The sequence below is a fragment of the Saccopteryx bilineata genome, chromosome 8 (assembly GCF_036850765.1).
Source record: "Saccopteryx bilineata isolate mSacBil1 chromosome 8, mSacBil1_pri_phased_curated, whole genome shotgun sequence".
In the NCBI taxonomy this organism is placed as follows: domain Eukaryota; kingdom Metazoa; phylum Chordata; class Mammalia; order Chiroptera; family Emballonuridae; genus Saccopteryx; species Saccopteryx bilineata.
In genome coordinates, this window is record NC_089497.1 from 70,289,691 (window position 1) to 70,305,315 (window position 15,625).

Consider the following 15,625-nt stretch of genomic DNA (forward strand, 5'->3'; position numbering starts at 1 on the left):
TGCTCTGTGATAAGAGCTCCAGGAGCCTGGAATCAATATTGAGCTTTTCCAACTTGAGCGAGAGATGTCTCCCGAAAGTACCATCGAAGCTTGACAGTAGATCGCTAAATGTTACAGGTATCCCTAAACTGTTCTGAGCCATTCCATGGAATGATAATGACAACGCAATGGTTCTTAATTCAGTGGTGGCATTTCAAGCCTGTCTCTCTCCTCAGACATTCTATTCAATTATGAACTTCAAACTGCCCTTTACTGGGGAGAGCTGGCAGAGAGTCCCCAGGGGGTACCCAGCAGCAGACAGCTCTGTAATTTGGGGGAGAAAATAGGTTGCCTTTTCTGTGTACTGGATTGTTGATGCTCTGATTTGCTACAGAGGTCACTTGATCCCAGGTAAGAAGTTCCCAGGACTATAATTAGGAACTGAAGCACTCACAAGGCAGCAGCAAAAACATGTGTCCCCCAAACCCTCTGTATAAAACTATGGAGGGACCAGGTTTGAGCGCCTGTTGGTCTGTATGACTAGGACCAGACACCTCGCTTAAGCTGCAGTACTGCACTAAAAAATAGAAAAATGCCTTCTTAAAGTATTTACACTGTGTGAATTTCTGCATTCTTTATCAGCTTCTGTTTTGGATGCAGGCTTTAAACTCTGCTGAGGGTTTTTTGGTTGTTTTTGGTTTTATTTATTTATTTTTGGTTTTGTTTTTAATTTCAACATATCTTTGTCAAAACCAAGAATCCTGAGGCCAGTCCTCTGATCCCCATAAGGGTGATTTAACTCTCTGGTGTTCATTAAATGAGCTGAGTGTCCCAGATCCCGGGTCCATAACTAACCCCATCCTGGCTCAACTCCACATGGGCCCTGGGCTGACCAGAAGCCAAAGTTGAGCCCAGGGCCCACATAGTGAAAAGCAGAAATCACTGACAGAAGGAGCCTTTGGCTCCCATATGATCAATCCAATTCACCTTTGAAATAAAGTGAGGGCTAGGCTTAGGGTTCACCTCTCCTCTCCCCAATCCTAGAGTGAAGCTTTCTGTCTCCTCTCCACATTTCTCAGTCTTCCTTTCTCTTCATCTGTCTCCATTTTATTCCTTCTCTCTTTCTCTTTCTCTCTCTCTCCTACTCTCTCTCATTCTCTTGCTCGCTTGCTCATTCTCTCTGACACACACACACACACACACACACACACACACACACACTGCAGAACTCGGCCTCCTCCAGCCATGCCTACACTTCTGGCCTTTGCTATAGGATGCAGTAGCCATCTCTGTCCTGGGTTGGGAGCTTTTTAGGATGGAGGTGAGTGGCCCTTAGCAGGAGAGTGTAGGCTCAGCTACTTCACCAATGTGAGCCTGGAGGACCTGCCTTCTGAATCTCCATGAGGCCCCTGGCCCCTGGGCAACTCTGCCCAACACATGGGATGTTCTCTGAGCTTACTTCAGTCTAGTGTCAGGGTTGGGTGCTGGGCCAGCTGCAGCTCCCTGAGCCACACCGGCTGCTCTTTGCAGGGCACCGTCATCTTGCCTGACCTGGACGCTGTGCTTTATGACCCTTAGTGTTGGAAGACCCCTGACAGTTCAACCCCAGTTGCTTCCTGGACAAGGATGGAAACTTCGTGGTCAACAGGCCCTTTCTGCCATTCTCTGCAGGTAGTGGCACAACCCTGGGTCATGGGTGGTGAATAGGCAGTGTGGTGGGACAAGGACAGCTGCCACCCTGTGACTTTTTCCTCTGCTTCCAGGCCATTGGGTGTGCCCAGGGGACCAGCTGGCTCAGATGGAGCTTTTCCTGATGTTTGCCACCCTCCTCAGGACCTTTAGGTTCCAACTGCCAGAGGGGAAGCCGGGGCTCAGACTGGAGCACATCTTTTGGGGTACTCTGCAGCCCCATCCCCAGAAGATCTGTGCCGTATCCCATCCGCACTGCCCTACCCCAGGTCCTAACGAGAAGGGTCTTTAGCTAGTTGGGAGTCTGGAGACCTACCCTCCTCAGTCTTTCCTTGGTATCCCTTGGCTCCTGCCAAGTTGGAGAAGATGAAGAACAGGAGCCCACCTAGCTTGGCTGCTTTTGGTTTACCCTAACACAAGCTTTTCAGAGTGGTATTAGAGAGTAGACCTTTTAAGGATTCTACAAAGGTAGCTCAGTTTCCATAGTTCTGTAATTAAAGTAGGTTAGTTATGCTTTGACAGGGAAGGATTTTACAAGGTTAATTAAGGTTCACTGCACAAGATTAATTTGGGGAGTCAAGCCCCACAAGGTAGCAGCTAAGTAGGTTCAGTGGGAAAGGCATTTAAGCAAAACTGAATCTAAAACAATATGTCCAAATACAATTGATGCTTTCGTATGGTAAGCCAAAAACTGGGCATCTTATTTTCTGCCCTCTCCTGCCCTCTCCCGACTGAAGGGAAGAAGTGCAGGTCCTCGCAGACCTAGGACCAGAAAATACCTCCCCTACTCTATCAAGCAAAGACAGCAGCCAGTGCAATTGTTTCCATCCAGCAAGTTCTCTACCTTTATTTCCCACCAAGGGTTCCCAAGTTTCAAAATTCTGTGTCTCCAGACAAATAGTGTTTATTTAAAAAGAATAACTTGTATTAAGGAAAAACAAATTAAAATAAAAATAAGATGCCAATAGCCCTGGCTGGGTAGCTCAGTTGGTTAGAGCATTGTCCCCATACATCAAGGTTGCAAGTTTGATCCTTGGTCAACACACATACAAGAACCAACTAATGAATGCATAAATAAGTTGAACAACAAATTGATGTTTCTTTCTAGAAAATCAATAAAGTAAATGAGCAATGAGCCTGACTAGTGGTGGCACAATGGATAGAGCATCGACCTCTAATGCTGAGGGCCCAGGTTCAAAACCCCAAGGTCACTGGTTTGAGTGCAGCTTTGTCAGCTCAACTGCAGGATCATTAACATGATCCCAAAGTTGCTGGCTTGAGTCAAAGGTCATTGTTTTGAGCCGAAGGTCTCTGGCTTCAGCAAAGGGTCACCAGCTCAACTTGAACTCCCTGGTCAAGGCATGTCTGAGAAGAAATCAATGAACAACTAAAATGATGCAACTATGAGCTGTTGCTTCTCATCTCTCTCCTCCCTCACTCTCTCCCTTCCTGTCTCTTTTAAAGAAAGAAAGAAAGAAAGAAAGAAAGAAAGAAAGAAAGAAAGAAAGAAAGAAAGAAGAAAGAAATTTAAGAAAATAAAATGCTAATACGCATCTATTAAAATTGCTAAAAATCTAGCAATCCCAAGTCCTGAAACTCTCATACACTGCTGGTGGGAATGTACAATGGTACAACCACAGGTCTTCTTTGGTGACTCCTCCCCCTTTCCAACTCCACCCACATTTATCTCTTAGGGGACAAGCTAGCCCTATCTCAAGTCTCTTGTGCCCACAGAGCCTGATAAAGTCTTGGCTGTACCGTGTGGGTGAAGGACTGATTAGCTGAACCACAAGTCAACATGACAGGTCGTTTAGGGGAAACTGTGGGGTCCTGAGAAGTCTTTTTCATTTTGACTGGAGATCACAATATACAAAAGCTGCCCTACAACATGAATGAGGATTGGGATTTAGTTTTGAGTTCACTAAACAGCAGAAAGAATTATAAGTTATTGCTAGTAAATTTTCCAGGAAGGAAATAACCCCAAGTGCTGCAGAATATAAAACTGATAAGTATCCTGTCCCCTAATTAAAAGAGCCTGGGAATTCCCTGGCCCCATAGCTCTGCTGGTTAGAGCATTGTTCTAATATGCCAAGGGTGTGGGTTTGATCCCCGGTCAGGACACATACAAAAATCAACCAATGAATACATAATAAATAAGTGTAGCAAATCAGTGCCTCTCTAGATCTCCCTTTCCCCCCTCTTTAAAATTAGTAAATTCAATTAAGTAAATAAAAAATAAGTAAAAGAACCTGGGAACATGGTTTAATAAATATATACATTCTAGCCTGACCAGGCGGTAACCCAGTGGATAGAGCGTCGGACTGGGATATAGAGGACCCAGGTTCCAGACCCCAAGGTCACCAGCTTGAGTGCGGGCTCATCTGGTTTGAGCAAAAGCTCACCAGCTTGGACCCAAGGTCGCTGGCTCGAGCAAGGGGTTACTCGGCTTGCTGAAGGCCCGCAGTCAAGGCACATATGAGAAAGCAATCAATGAACAACTAAGGTGTTGCAATGAAAAACTGATGATTGATGCTTCCCTTCTCTCTCAGTTCCTGTCTGTCTGTCCCTATCTATCCCTCTCTCTGACTCTCTCTGTCCCTGTGTGTGTGTGTGTGGGAATATATATATATATATATATATATATATATATGTACACACACACATATATACATTCTAGAAAGTTGTAGAGCCTTTAACTTGGAACTTTTTTTTTTTTTTTCCAGAGAGAGAGAGAGTCAGAGAGAGAGATAGATAGGGACAGACAGACAGGAACAGAGAGAGATGAGAAGCATCAATCATCAGTTTTTCATTGCGACACCTTAGTTGTTCATTGATTGCTTTCTCATATGTGCCTTGACCGTGGGCCTTCAGCCGACCGAATGACCCCTTGCTAGAGCCAGCGACCTTGGGTCCAAGATGGTGAGCCTTGCTCAAACCAGATGAGCCCGCACTCAAGCTGGCAACCTCGGGGTCTCGAACCTGGGTCCTCTGCATCCCAGTCCGATGCTCTATCCCCTGCGCCAACGCCTGGTCAGGCTAAACTTGGAACTTTTGATGCCTGTTTAATTACTGAAGAATTGGCTTATGTAAAAGGGTTCAGACTACTACTGAAGCAAATTCTTTGGGGCAAATGCCTCTTATTATTGCTGGAAATGATCAACAACAAAAGAACTATTTGGGGAGGATGACTGAAGAACCAGTGATATGTGCTTACTATGTAACAGAACATGGAGCAGGTTCTGATGCAGCCAGCAGAAGGCCAAAGCAGAAAGGAAAAGAGATGAGTATATTATTAATGGTCAGAAAATGTAGATAACCAGTGGAGGAAAGGCTGCTTGGTACTTTTTCTCCATTGATTTGAGGGGGTGGGGGAGGGGAGGGAGGGAGAGAGAGAGAGAGAGAGAGAGAGAGAGAGAGAAGCATCAATTTGCTGCTCCACTCACTTGTTCCATTTAGTTATGCATTCAATTATTGCTTCTCCCAAGTGCTGTGACCAGGGATGAACCACCATCTTGGTGCAATGGGAGGACACTCTATCCACTGAGCAATACGGTCAGGGTGGTATGTTTTTACTGGCTCGTTCTTATCTGGCTCCTAAGCTTCCTTCTGGCAAAGCCTTTACTGGACTTATTGTGGAAGCAGACACCCCAGAAATACAGATTGGAAGAAAGGAATTAAAGATGGGCCAGTGATGTTCAGATATAAAAGGACTTGTCTTTGAAGATGTGAAAGAGCCTAAAAAAATGTTTTAACTGGTAAGAGAGCCAGTTTCAAAATTGCTTTTAATAAAATCAGACCTCTAGTAGCTGCTGGTGTAGTGGGACTAGTACAAAGAGTTTTGAATGAAGCTACTAAGAATGCCCTAGAGAGGAAAACTTTTGAAAAGCTGCTTGTAGAGCACCAAGGAATATCATTTTTGCCAACTGAAATAGCAATGAAAGTTGAACTAACTAGATTAAGTGGCGCAGTGGATAAAGCGTTGACCTGGAACACTGAGGTTGCCAGTTTGAAATCCTAGACTTGCCTGGTCAAGGCATGTACGGGATTTGATGCTTCCTGCTCCTACCCCCTTCTTTCTTTTACTCTCTCCCTCTTCTCTCTCTTTGAAAAATGAATAAATAAAATCTAAAAAATAATACCTATTATGTCTATTGCAAAGGCATTTGCTGGAGATATTGCAAATATGTTAGCTACTGATGCTGTGCAGATGTTTGGAGGCAATGGGTTTAACACAGAATGTCCTACAGAAAAACTAACGAGAGATGCCAAGATCTATCAGATTTATGAAGGTGCAGCACCATTTCAAAGGCTTATTATAGCCCATGAAGACATTAGCAGGTATAGAAATTAACAAGATTGCTGTAGAAACATGATTAATTGTTGAGTAAATAGAATACAATCTACTATTTAAGTGACAGAAAAGGGAAAGGGCTTTAAGATTTTTCCTGATGAAAATCTTAAGTACTCTTAACTAAATATATGCAACCAATTCTAATAGCAGTTTTTACTTTTATTTAACTTTATGACTTGCCTTTCCTCAAATAGATTTGGTTTCCTTAAAATTATGTGTTGTCCTCATTACCACTATACTTGAATTATATTAACCTTAAAAAATACATTTGTTTTGTTATTTTGACCTCTCAAAATTAAAGTAACAGAAATTTCTTGGAATTTCAATATTTTTCAAACGACAGAAGAGTGGGTTTATAAAAGTATTCAGGGTGTTCTAAATTTACATTGGGATAATATTGTAGGATTTGGATGCCATCAAATAACTCCGTGAGTGGCCCTGGCGGGTTGGCTCAGTGGTGGAGCGTCGGCCTGGCGTGCGGGGGACCCGGGTTCTATTCCCGGCTGGGGCACATAGGAGACTTCTCCACCCCACCCCCTTCCTCTCTGTCTCTCTCTTCCCCTCCCACAGCCGAGGCTCCATTGGAGCGGGGATGGCCCGGGCGCTGGGGATGGCTCCTTGGCCTCTGCCCCAGGCGCTGGAGTGGCTCTGGTCGTGGCAGAGCGATGCTGCAGAGGGGCGGAGCATCGCCCCCTGGTGGGCAGAGCGTCCGCCCCTGGTGGGCGTGCCGGGTGGATCCCGGTCTGGTGCATGCGGGAGTCTGTCTGACTGTCTCTCCCCGTTTCCAACATAAAGAAGAAAAAAATAAAAAAAGAAAAAAAAATAACTTGCCAGTGACTTTGTAGACTTAATGGCAATATTGCATTAGACGAGTTCATTTTGCTACCATTTGGAAAACATTTGTTTTCAGTTTTGTACAGTAATAGTAAAAAATTTGATGTTCAGCGTGACCTACAGTGGCACAGTGAATAAAGCATCGACCTGGAGTGCTGAGGTCACTGGTTGGAAATCTCTGGGCTTGCCAGGTCAAGGCACAAACAAGGCACATGTGAGGAGCAACTATTGCTACAAGTTGATGTTTCCTGCCCCTCGTCCCCCTTTCTCTCTCTTTTTCTTCTCTCTAAAATCAATAACTAAAAATCTTTTTAAAAAATTTAATGCTCAGGCCCTGGCCAGTTGGCTCATCGGTAGAGCACCAGCCTGGTGTGAGGAAGTCCTGGGTTCGATTCCTGGTCAGGGCACACAGAAGTGCCCATCTGCTTCTCCACCCTTCCCCCTCTCCTTCCTCTCTATCTCTCTCTTCCCCTCCTGCAGCCAAGGCTTTATTGGAGCAAAGTTGGCCCAGGTGCTGAGGATGGCTCCATGGCCTCAGGCACTAGAATGGCTCTGGCTGCAAAGGAGCAACGCCCCAGATGGGCAGAGCATCACCCCCTGATGGGCATGCCAGGTAGATCCTGGTTGGGTACATGCAAGAGTCTGACTGCCTGCCCACTTCCAACTTTGGAAAAATACAAAAAAAAAAATTATGCTAATATTCTCCCATTATACAATAACCAGAAGTTACTTGTAAATCTTGTCTAGTTCTGAGCTCATGTTTCACTTACCTTATTTAAAATAAATCAATATAATTTGCCTTCAGTTAAAAAAAATGGCACAACCTTTGGTGGGATTCAGCCGGTTCACACCGGTTCAACAGAACTGATACCTAACTTTTTGTTGAGTTTGGCAAACCGGTTGTTAAAGTGGCACTTGTGATCATGGTTCTCTCTTAAGGTGTGTGCCTGGGCAGCTGTCCAATGTGGAAATCACAAATTTACATTCATTACTCTTTTTAAATGCTCATCTGTGCAACAGCATATTTTAAGCACCCATAGTAATGTTTATTCCATCCACAGGTGAAAAAATTGCAAGTGAGGACGCCAATTAAGAAGCAATTTGGGGATCAATTTCAAAATGGTGAAGGAGTAGGTGGGTGTTCCAACTGCCACCTCCCAGGAGCAAATTGGATTACCTCTTAATTTAAGAACAATCATCTTGAAAAACCAACTTTGGACTAAACAAAGAAGAGTCTATAACCAAGGATAGAAGAAGCCACACTGAGACTGGTAGGAAGGGCGGGGACACAGAAAGGGCTTCCCTGCTCCCAGGAGCGAGCAGCAGCTGAGGGTCCAGAGAAACTCTCACTGCTGGGAGGGTCGCTCTGAGAGGTGTGGGTGCTCAGCCCCAGGCCTGGAGCCCCAGCCTAAAGCCCCAGAGCCTAGAGGAGGTGCCCACACAGTATATGAAGGTGAAAAGAGCTGAGTTTCTGTCTGCAAAAAAGAGACTGAGCTCTAAGAGATGCAGGCTCCATCTTAAAGGGCCCGTGCAGAATCTCATACACAGCCACGTACCCAGGGCTCTGGTGGAGGGAGAGCTGAGAGGACTAGAGTTGCAGGAGAAGAGTGTTAAGTCAGAGACCCAGAGAAAGACACTGTGGGGGATGGCCAATGGAACCCCTGTGCTGAGTCATTCTCCAATACTGCAGTTGCCATCTTTCTTGGGTGGAGCAGTCCTCTCTGAGAAGCTTCAGCCTGGGGAAAAGCAACTGCTCCACCCTCAGGAGTCTCTCCTACCCCAGTCATGGCCACAGGTCATTCTGAGAGGCCAGCAAGCAGGGGGCACATCAGTGACTCAGTTTTCTGATGTTGAGGATGAAGTTTTCCCCCACACACTCCCGACTCTAAGGCTGGTGCTTTCACCTCACTGGAGACTCAGTAGAAAGTGTTGGGAGTGTGGGAAGACCACGCCTCTAGGTTTCAGAGGCCACACCCACCAGATTCCTGGAGCTATACCCTACTGAGGTCTGTGAAAAAGTCTGGACAGACTGACACCTGGGGCCAAAGGACAGAGCCACACCCACTACCCTTCCTACTTCCTGAATTGCTGCAGGCACTAGACTCTACCAGGGTTTTTTCAGTGGCCGAGCCCAACAAGCAGCCAGCAGACAGAGGCTTCAGGAGGCAGGACTCAGGGAACCTTGGCCTTTTAAGCAGACCTTCCCCCAAGCCCAGAATGGGTAAAAACCAACCTAGGTGTGCAGCTGATATTTCCATGTGCACCTGGGCCCAGCAGAGGCAGCCACAAATTCTGGATTGCTTATAACTCCAAGAAGGTTGCTGAGGGCTGGTCACGGGCAGTGTCTCTCACTGGTTTGTGCTGGATTCCCTCCAGGGAGGCCCAAAGATAGCACATCCAGGGGCCAGCTGTGGAAAGCATCGGTTCAGTACCTAACAATCCTTGCTAGAGTGGTATCCTAAGGAAAGGCTCCTCACATCCAGGAAAGGCACTAGGCCCAGCTGAGATGAGTTCCACTTTCTGTGATCAGCACCAGCATAGCAGCTCATGTGTTTTGGATAGGGTGGAACTTCATAGTCAGCTAGCCTGGGTGCTGGATATCCTGCCCTGCTGGGCTACATTCTACAGGGGGAAGAGAGAGAGGCTTGGAGCATGGACATTTAATGTGTGGGACTGTGTGAGTCTATTGTTGGATCTGGTTGGGGGGGGGGCTGGGCTTAGCCACCTTTGGTGGGGGCACCATCAGCCCCAGGGTAAGACTCTCTTAGTCTTCCTCTCTAAGACCAGGGTCTCACCAGCTGAAAGAACTTCTGCAGAGGGGACTGTTGGCCACACTTGGTCTGAACCTACTGCTCACCTTGTTGAGGAGAAATAAAATTTGAGTATCCAGCAGTGGCTGAGGGATCAAGCTCTAAAGTAGGGGCCAAATTCCCCATACTGTGCTTCTGACCAAGAGACCCTGAAGTAGGGGGTCCCACTAGCATTGTATTCACAACCTCAGCTGCCCTAGCCCACCAAGCATGCAACCTGTAAAGGGGTTGGTTGGGTGAGAACAGTCTGAGCCCACACTACAGTCTTTCCACAGAAGACTCTGTGGGAAGACAGGCAGCTACAAGAGGAGGAGGAGCAGCTGAAAAGTGGAGACAAATCTTACAGAGTTTGTGACTTTTACAGAGCTGCTATCATCTCTAAGCAGGAGGAAGCTGATCCTTATACACAGTTTGACCACTCCCACACTACCCAGGCACAGAAAATGCAGACACAAACAGCAAAAAGTACAGTAGCTACAGACAGGTAGCCCATAGCAGGTTACAAACAATAGCTGATGCCAACCCAATATGATCTAGAACCAACACTACTGGTAGTGGGTGGCAGATAGCACCAACCCTAGACTCAACTATCTACACAAGCAGCATGCCCAAAGGAGGAGTCTATCAGGTACCAGACACAGTGGAGAATAAATACGCCCAACAGGACAGACATTGCACAGCGTGTAATACACATGATCAAGGTTGACCATTATAGCCAGCCAGCCTGAAGGTATAACCATACCCACAAAAGGAACAACTGCATTTAATACTGACATACAACAAGAGGGAAAATAGTACCCTCAAGAAACATTCTTAGAACAAAGAGAACAGGTGGCCTGGAGGTCAGTACCATCGAACCCATCTTCCTCATAAAGACACCACAAAAATTTCAAAGTCAGACAGTGCTACCTAATACACAGACAAAATGGGCAGACAGAGAAATGTGACCCAAATGAATCAACAAGAGAAATACACAGAACAATAACTGAATGAGATGGAAGTAACCAAACTACCAGATGCACAGTTTAAAATAATGATTTTTAGAATGCTCAAGGTTCTCAGAACAACAATGGATGGACATAATGAGCACCTAAATAAAGAAATAGCAAGCATCAAAACGGACATTGAAATAATAAAAAAGAACCAGTCAGAAATGACAAAAACAATATCAGAAATGAAGACTGCACTAGAAGGAATCAACAGCAGGCTGGATGAAGCAGAGGATTGAATCAGTGATTTAGAGGACAAGATAAATGAAAGCATGGAAGTAGAGCAGGGGGGAGGAGCAGGAAGCATCAACTCCCATATGTGCCTTGACCAGGGAAACCAGGGTTTTAAACCGGCAACCTCAGAATTCCAGGTCGACGCTTTATCCCCTGCGCCACCATAGGTCAGGCTCCTTTCTACTCTTGAAGCAGGGTCCTCATGGGGTCTTATGAGACCCTTAGGGGAGTTGAAACTTTTAAGGGTGTCTGTCAAGAGGTGGTATTTTGCCTGATCTCTTTGGGTTCTGTCTGCCTTCTCCTGTTCATCATGGTCATTATAGACCTTAAAAGCCATGCTCAGGGGATCTTGTGGAGGGGTTTGAGGGCCCTCCACTGTCTATTTAAGCGCTTTACAGAAACAGGTTTTACAAAGAGAGGGACGAGAGCAGAGTAAAATAAGCCTTATACAATGGCTCTTGTGGAGTAAGTCTCTTCTCCTGGCTCATGGTGTCTCACCAAACATTCAGGAACCCACCGAGGAGCCTCGGCAGACCTAGGAAAAACACACACATATCCTCAGCCCCATAGGAAAACAAGGTTCTCCTTGCCAGATTCCTGTAAGCAGGTCTTTCCATCACACTTTAGGGAAGGCTTTTCTTGTTGGATTCCAGAGTGTCTAAGCCACTGAATGGCCCTGTACATCAGCATTCAAAAAGTTTAAAGTAAAGAGAGCGTGATAAAGAAGATTGGCAGGAGTTTGAGGGTATAACTCCCCCTTTTTTATTTTTTCTAATTGACTTTTAAGTGTTTGATGGCCACACTCTATAATGTCTTGGTCTTGAGGATTGTAAGGAATACCTGTCCTCAGGTCAATTCCAGTAGTTTGACAAAATGTAGTAAATGCTTTTCGTACATACGCAGGAGCATTGTTAGTTTTAATCATCTTAGGAAGTCCTAAATTAGAAAATGCATATAAACAGCAAGCTATAACATGCTTTAGCAGCCTTACCTGTTCTGGTAGAGTCTACCATAAATCCAGAATAAGTATCCACTGTAATGTGGACAAAGGACTATTTGCCAAATGAAGGTATATGAGTAACATCCATTTGCCAAAGTTGTCCTGGGAGGAGTCCTCGAGGATTAACTCTAAACGAGGGGAAATTTGTTCAGCAGAACCTCTATGAATATTAAAAAATGGTTTTAGTTCCCTTGTAGTTAATTTTAAGGAAGGCCTAAGCCAATTAATGTCTCCTAAAAATTTCTGGAAATCATTTCAAGTTTGCAAATAATCTGTCCTGATTTCTAATTTTTGTGTATGAATTTGTTGTCCCTCAATAATTTGTCCCAAATAAGAGAAAGGCAGGACTGCTGTACCTTTTTAGGAGCTATATAAAGTCCTGATTCTTTCAAAGAATATTCTAATTGTTGCAAAATCATCAGCACAGTGTCTTTATCTGGGTGAGCAATAAGAATATTATCAGCCTGACCTGTGGTGGCACAGTGGATAAAAGCGTCGACCTGGAATGCTGAGGTTGCCAGTTCAAAGCCCTGGGCTTGCACGATCAAGGCACATATGAGAAGCAACTACTACGAGTTGATGTTTCTCTCTCCTTCCCACTACCCTCCCCCTCTTCTCTCCTCTCTCTAAAATCAATAAGTAAATTTTAAAAAAAATTTAAAAAAGAATATTATCTATATAATGGATTATGTATGCCTTAGGGTGCTGCCTTCATACTGGAAAAATAGCTTGAGCAACATATTTCTGGCACAAGGTAGGACTGTTAGCCATACCTTGAGGCAAAACTCTCCACTGGCATCACTCTATCGGCGCCTGAAAATTAAGTGAAGGGACACTGTATGCAAAAACGCTTGCTATCATGAGGGCTTAAAGGAAAAGTACAAAAGCAATCCTTCAATATCAATAATAATAAGGTGAAAATTCCTTGGAATGGCAGTAGGAGAGGGGAGACCTGTCTGGAGAGGACCCATAATTTCCATAATTTCATTTATTGCTCTCAAATCCTGTAATAGCCTCCAGTTTCCTGATTTTTTTAAATGACAAATATAGGCGTATTCCATAGGCTATTAGAAGGGTCAGTGTGCCCAAGCTGTAACTGCTCTTGTACCAATTGAGCAGCTGCCTTAAGTTTCTCCTGAGAGAGGGGTCATTGGTCTACCCATACAGGATTATCTGATTTCCAAGTAATTCGGTCTGCACAATGCATTATTGAGGTAGCAGGAGCTACCAAGGCCCATATGCTAAATTTTGATACCCTAATCCAAGCCTCCTGGTATTGGGTGTTATTTCTATGGGGGTGAGAATTCCCTGCTGTTCTTTTCCTAATCCCTTAGTGGGCAGAAGTCCCTGATCAAGTATTTGAGCACTGAATAAATTATTAGGACTAACAAGTAATGCTCCCATATTTTAAAAAAATATCTCTACCCTATAATATTAACAGGCAATTTAGGGAGCATATAAGGCTGAAAAAGTCACCTGACCAGGCGGTGGCGCAGTGAATAGAGCATCAAACTGGGATGTGGAAGACCCAGGTTCGAGACCCCAAGGTTGCCAGCTTGAGTGCGGGCTCATCTGGCTTGAGCAAAGCTCACCAGCTTGGACCCAAGGTCACTGGCTCGAGCAAAGGGTCACTTGGTCTGGTGAAGGCCCATGGTCAAGGCACATATGAGAAAGCAATCAATGAACAACTAAGGTGTCACAACAAAAAACTGATGATTGATGCTTCTCATCTCTCTCCGTTCCTGTCTGTCTATCCCTATCTATCCCTCTCTCTGACTCTCTCTCTGTCCCTGTTTAAAAAAAAAAGGCTGAAAAAGTCTAGTATAACCTTTATCTTTCTATTGCAAAAAACTAGAGCTTTGTTGGGGGGACTTACTTTGTTCTATGCCTCACAGCTCAGTGACTGCTTCATAAGTGGGCCAGGAAGAATGTTAATGTTGCTCAGCAATAACAGATACATTAGCTCTTGTATCTAAGAGTCTTGTGAACTTATACCCTTGTATTGTTAGCTCTATTTCATGGTGTTCCTGACCTATCTTTTGATTTCAATAGGCAAAATCAGAGGAGCCAAATTCCTGATTTCCTCAGGGCCCCTTTTGCAGCATGGCCTGACAAACAGAATTAGCATCTTTATACTATTCTTCTAACTGCCTGAAGCAGCTTGGAACAAATTACTGAAATGACTTATTAGGGCCCTGCTTAATTTTGCTCAATTCCTTTGTTTTACCTACCTGAGTACAGCTTTACACACAAACAAGGCAATTTACAGAACAAAAACACAAGTATAACACAAAACTTTGATTAATCCTAATACTTGAAGTGCTATTTGGCTCCTAACTCTGAACACATCTCACAATGTACTAACCAAATTAGCAAATCTTAAGGATCTACATTCTATTCTATTTAAATTTAAAGTGAGCACTCGTTACAAGCTCCAATTTTAAAGCAAAAAGATGTAAGAATAAAACTATTTTATTTTTATTTTATTATTATTTTTTTACATTAGAGCCAGCATTTCCAATTTTTTGCATGCAAAAACTTAATTCAAGCCTTAAAAAATCACATTTTAGACAACATAAAATAAAGACTAAACAGAAACAGCAATCAGACAAGCTAGACAAACCAGAGAGAAACCCAGGATTTTAGAGCACCATCAGACTAGAAAGATGCCTGCCTCATCTCAGTCAGGGTATTTTCTGACAGAGGCACAGGAGGATGGAACTAACAAAATCTCCCCAAGAAAATGTCCTCTCCACAGCTGCTTGGGAAATTTTGTAGTCAGATCCACCAGGGGTCCCCTGCCTAAATTTCCAGGCAAAGAATATGAAACAAACAAAATAGCAGTTCAGAGGATTATTGCTAAAACATTAAAGAAAATCAGACAATAACAGGAAAAGTTGTAACTGTCCTAATACATGAGTCTCCTATCCATTCTTAAATTCTATAATTGCTGTCATTTCAGTTCAGGTTGACAATGCTGAGACCTCTCCTCCACCCCAGTTCCAGCTGAGGGACAGACTAAGCAGCCAGAGAGAACTAGGACCAAGCACCCTGCTGTTGCCAATGGGATAACTGGGTGATGTTTGACCTGCTGGAATCAGAATTTGCTGAGGAAACACTGACATTGCCCCTACTGTTTGATGGGGCCAGAGAGGACCCCATTGTCCATTTCCCTGAACCACCTGCCCTTTGGCAGTATACTTAGATTTGCATTCATTTGCCCAATGTTTCCCTCTCCTGCAGCGTGGGCAGAGGTCAGGAGCTTTAGGAGCTGGCTGCCCCTCAGGGGGAGGCTGAGACTGATATCCAAGGGGAGTAGTGCAATTTCTAGCAAAATATCCTAGAGCCTCTCATTGGAAACAAGGTCCACAGGTAGAAGTACTTCACTGACCTTCCTTCTTTCGTTTGTTCTGCCATTTATCAAAATATTGTCCTGGAGTCCTCCCCTGAAATGCTGTGACAATAACCAGACCTTGCATGTATGAAGGTCCAATATCAATGCATATTCTGATGTAATCCCCTATATCTCGAGCCTGATCAAAGCTTGTTGGTGCAGGAATCTCCAAAGGTCTGAGACAAGGACCCTGGGAGCAACCTGATAAGCGTAAGAAAGAGCAGAGGGTGGCAGAGACACAAAGGTTAAGGCAGCCATAGCCACAACACCCTCAGAGTCATCCTCAGACTTCAAGGTCTTCTCAAAGTCACATCCCTTGTTTCTAGCTTGCTCTGATCAAACAAC

The 15,625-nt window shown here is 44.5% G+C and overlaps 1 pseudogene; it reads left to right on the forward strand.

The window, feature by feature from the left end:
- The first annotated feature begins 4,974 nt into the window (after positions 1–4,974).
- On the forward strand, positions 4,975–6,019 carry LOC136311994 (medium-chain specific acyl-CoA dehydrogenase, mitochondrial-like; annotated as a pseudogene).
- Positions 6,020–15,625: the final 9,606 nt, after the last annotated feature.